General features: G+C 49.4%; 2 non-coding genes across 2 annotated transcripts in view; both read right to left on the bottom strand.

Annotated features, from left to right (window-relative positions):
• LOC139997137 (large subunit ribosomal RNA) overlaps positions 1-294 on the bottom strand; it is a 4,174-nt gene extending 3,880 nt beyond the window's left edge. The window contains exon 1 of the ribosomal RNA XR_011802584.1: positions 1-294. This exon is cut by the window's left edge and continues 3,880 nt beyond it. This is a non-coding gene — a ribosomal RNA (large subunit ribosomal RNA).
• A 2,126-nt stretch (positions 295-2,420) lies between these two features.
• Positions 2,421-2,575, bottom strand: LOC139997138 (5.8S ribosomal RNA). The gene has a single exon (XR_011802585.1). It is a non-coding gene; the product is annotated as a 5.8S ribosomal RNA (ribosomal RNA).
• Between the last annotated feature and the right edge of the window lie 2,222 nt (positions 2,576-4,797).

The raw sequence follows: 4,797 nt of genomic DNA, 5'->3' as shown, positions 1-4,797 counted from the left end.
TCTCAAGCAACCCGACTCTAAGGAGAGATCCTCCCGAAACGCGTTCCGGTCACTACGGGCCTGGCACCCTCTGTGGGTACATGGCCCCATTCAAGATGGACTTGGACGCGGTTCGACGTCACGGGATAAACGGATCCTCCCGAACACTACATTTCCCAACGGCGGAACCGCGGGATTCAGTGCTGGGCTAATTCCTGTTCGCTCGCCGCTACTAAGGAAATCCTTGTTAGTTTCTTTTCCTCCGCTTAGTAATATGCTTAAATTCAGCGGGTGATCTCGCCTACTCTGAGGTCGCTTCAACGTCACGACACGGTGACAATTTTTTTTTTCAAAGAAAAAAAAATTTCGTGCCATGTGGGCGCGATTCGAGAAAAGCAAGACGGTTTGATAACAATGCGACAGAGGGTCTTTATTTTTATTTCTCTCTCCGAGAATCGCCTCAAAGAGAAAAAAAAATAAAAAAAAAAAATTAATTCGAATAGAATCGAGAACCTTATATTCTATCTCGATCGAGAAACGTTTTATGCATCTCGCCAAAGTGCCTTTTAAACTTCGTTCGTCGTATCATGTTCGAGCTAAGACTCACGCAAGACACCCGTAACGATCTCCGGTTTTTAACGCCCGTCCTCTTTGTATAATATATATATATATATACACGTGTTATGTATAATATATCTCCCGTAGCCGTTTCTCTCTTCTCGACGATTCCAGCGGTTCCTTGTTTTCGCCTGTTATTGCTGGCACAGAGATCGAACACGCGACATGTATATAACATATCGGTTTCTTTGCTCTGTACCAACGACGAAAACGCACGGGAACTCACGCAAGTGGAAAAGCGAGCGCGAGACGTACACAACGGGGTGAATTTATTACTCGGGGACTGGACGACCGGCGATACGTTAGGATGCGCGGTCCAGCGATAGACGACGAAGAGACATGGGATGACCAACGATCTCTTTTTCTCTAATACTCGGAGCGCCGAATCGCCTTAAAGCAAAAAAAAATCACACGCGCGTACGTCGTACGTACGGCGCGTGTATACCTCGTCTCTAATCAAGTTTCGTTAGTCTTTCTCGAGCCTCGCCAAAGAGGATCGTTCTCTTCCTCTGCGCGATCTCTCCGTGCCAATGTCAGAGATTATTCTCTTTCGCACGACGACGAAAACGACTATTTTCGACGATCCGAACAACTTTGTAACGGACTCACATGCACATCTTAAAATCGAGTACAGAAACGTTGCGCAACACCGTGAGCTTTTCTCTTCTTCGTCACCCTTAAATATAGCCGATCGTAGACGCACGCTAGATCGTAACACACTTTTCGTTGATTTCCGACGAACGTGGCTTTGGGCCAGGCGCGCGGGCAGAGAGATACGCGACCGACGGGGAAAAATTCGTCCCGATACATGTACGCGTACTCTCCGATCTCCGCGCAACGCTGGGGATCATCTCCCTAAGTCATCAGCGTTCGAAGAAATCTCGTGTGTCCGTTCCCGGATCTACGGCTTTCTCTGGGTTCGCGAAGAACAGAAAAAAGCACAGAGGATGAAAAACGCAACGACGACCCATCGATGCGACGGTCCTCGTTGTCTTCTCGTCAGTCGTCTCGCGCCTGCAGAATACATCTCTGCCGCACGAACAGACGGAGTGGGTATTCGATCCCTGGGGCTGTACGAGTAAAAACATCTTGATGAAAAGACGGTTGTGTTTCTTTAAGGCACACAGTTTTTCGTTACGCCACCAAGTTTAGGTTTAGGTTTTAATATCTTGGTTCTCTTTTCTCTCCTCTCTCGACTGACTTTGTTCAAAAATATTTTTGCTTTCTCTCAGTCTCGCCAAAAATTCATTTAAGACGACGTCGGGGGCGCGGTCATTCGTGCTTATCGAAGACTAACAAAACGTAGCAGAGGCTGATACAAAAAGAAAAAAAAAATCGGCCACGAAGAAAACTCGCTCTGTGTATCTCGATAACCGCGTCGACGACGACGGTTCTCTCCGCGCTCTTTTAATTCGTATCCTTCTTCTTGCGCTTCGTCCGACTCAGAAACGTTCGTAAAACACGAACGACGGCGGGTTGTCAAGCCAAGAAGGGACAGAGAAGAGACGGAGGTAGTTTTGCGAGTCTCCCGTGAACGCGATAGATTTTTCATATATATTTGTATCGAGAGCATGCGTACGCCGGTCTCCACACGATCCAGCGACGAACGCCGACGAACGTCCAACAATCGCTCGTACGTCGCGTACGAGCCCTCGACCGCTCTTTAATTCGTATTCTTTTGCTTGGCGCTCGTCCTCCGACTCAGAAACGTTCGTTTAAAGATAAAACGAACGACGGCGGGCTGTCGACGAGGCAAGAAAGAACAGAGAGATACGGACCGAGAGCAACGATACGCAACGCAAGCAGTCTTAGGTTTACGTGAGCAACCCTCAGCCAGGCGTGGTCCAGGAATTGTATCCGTGGACCGCAATGTGCGTTCGAAATGTCGATGTTCATGTGTCCTGCAGTTCACACGTTGACGCGCAATTAGCTGCGTTCTTCATCGACCCACGAGCCAAGTGATCCACCGTTCAGGGTAATCGTTTATGCATGGATTTTTGTTTGTGTACTCAGGTTTTTGTACTCTTATTCTCGGTTCGAAAGAAGCCGATATCCGACAAACGTCCGACCAACGGGAATCGAACGCGCGGAAGTCGCCATATGATTGACGACACGAAAATACGTTCGAAAACGAAATCGGACGGACTGCGCGACGACACACGCAGCCCGCCGACCGGGCGTAAAGTGCATTATAATATATAACAACCAACGAGATCGAAGCTCCGTTCGTCAGGAAACGACGGGGATATAACACCCGATTCTGAATCCTCTGTACAGCACACGATCTCGCGAAGAAAGCGCACGGTGGCTAGCCCATGATATATATATATGTTCGTTCCTCTCGTCCAGTTATTCGAAGCAAACAGCCGATATGCATCTCCATCGTTCGGGTAAAAAAAAATCGATGGGACGCGCACGGTCGTAGTCTTCCTCGCGCGGTCGTTTCTTCCCGATAGCCAGAAGCAGAGTTTGAAAAACTCTAGCGACGGAACGAGGCATTAGACTCTCGACAACGAGGATACAGACACGGCCGGCGGTCCCCTCTGAATCGACTTCGGTGGTTCAGGTAAAAATAAAAAAAATCGATGGGACGCGCACGGTCGTCCTTCCTCTTCCTCGCGCGCGGTCTATTCTTCCCGATAGCCAGAAGCAGAGTTTGAAAAACTCTAGCGACGGAACGAGGCATTAGACTCGCGACAACGAAGATAGAGAGACGGCCGGCGGTCCCCTCTGAATCCACTTTGGTCGCTCAGGTAAAAATAAAAAAAAATTCGAAAGGGACGCGCACGGTCGTCCTTCCTCTTCCTCGCGCGGTCTTTTCTTCCCGATAGCCAGAAGCAGAGTTTGAAAAACTCTAGCGACGGAACGAGGCATTAGACTCTCGACAACGAGGATAGAGAGACGGCCGGCGGTCCCCTCCGAACGGATGGCGACAACGACGACTAAAGCGCGAAAAATCGCGACGAAAAGGAACGCATCTCCGTTCAGGTGTATGTGTGTGCGTGCGTTTAAAAAAAATTCGATGGGACTCGCAGCCATCGGCCTCGCGCGGTCGTTTCTTCCCGATAGCCAGAAGCAGAGTTTGAAAAACTCTAGCGACGGAACGAGGCATATGACTCACGACAACGAGGATATGGACAGGCGGTCCCCTCTGAACGGGTCGACGAGACGATGGTAAAAGAGACGAACCGGACGAAACTTCCGTCGATCAGGTAAAAATAAAAAAAAATTCGATGGGACGCGCACGGTCGTCGTCGTCGTCTTCCTCGCGCGGTCGTTTCTTCCCGATAGCCAGAAGCAGAGTTTGAAAAACTCTAGCGACGGAACGAGGCATATGACTCACGACAACGAGGATAGAGAGACGGCCGGCGGTCCCCTCTGAATCGACTTCGGTGGTTCAGGTAAAAATAAAAAAAATCGATGGGACGCGCACGGTCGTCGTTCCTCTTCCTCGCGCGCGGTCTATTCTTCCCGATAGCCAGAAGCAGAGTTTGAAAAACTCTAGCGACGGAACGAGGCATTAGACTCGCGAGGATAGAGAGACGGCCGGCGGTCCCCTCCGAACCAACTTCGTCTAGTTAAGAATCGTTATACTCTTTACCATCACTCGCACTGGTATATATCTTTTCGGGCCAACATCCACGCAATGCGTTTTCGTTCTAGGTTACCCGATCCACGAGTACGAACGTACAACGTGGTTTCGTTTTGTCGAACATCGTATATCGTTCGCCGTTGAAACGAACGACAACGAAACGACATAGGAAGAACGAACGCCCTTTGGGTAGGAAGCACGTTTCGAGGAACGACGAGAGTTTGGAGAGACGCGCGAGATAGCTGGAGACGCGCAGATATAGGTATCCATGGATCTTCGAAGAGAACCTTCGAAGATATATAATTCGGTATCCTATTTTTCTGCGGCTCGCTATTCGCGTTCTTTCGCTCTCGTCGACGACTCGTTATAGACGCTTCGTTCGATCCCAAAGAGCAGTCTTCCTTATGTCCCGTTGCTAGGAGGTGAGGCCTACGCAACGCAACTACGAAATATAGAAGAGGTGTGAGCAGTGATCTCTCCGACACGAGGCACTTTAGAGATTTTAGTTTATATATTATATTGTTCGTTCGTTGGATTTCCACGATGCAAATACGAAATACGAGATCGTGACGGCGGGTCTTTCTGTGTACGACCTCACGCAGGCGCCT

Source organism: Bombus fervidus, unplaced genomic scaffold (genome assembly GCF_041682495.2).
Source record: "Bombus fervidus isolate BK054 unplaced genomic scaffold, iyBomFerv1 scaffold0031, whole genome shotgun sequence".
Taxonomy (NCBI): Eukaryota; Metazoa; Arthropoda; class Insecta; order Hymenoptera; family Apidae; genus Bombus; species Bombus fervidus.
The sequence above is the reverse complement of the archived record's forward strand: the minus strand, read 5'-3'. Positions and strand labels throughout refer to the sequence as shown.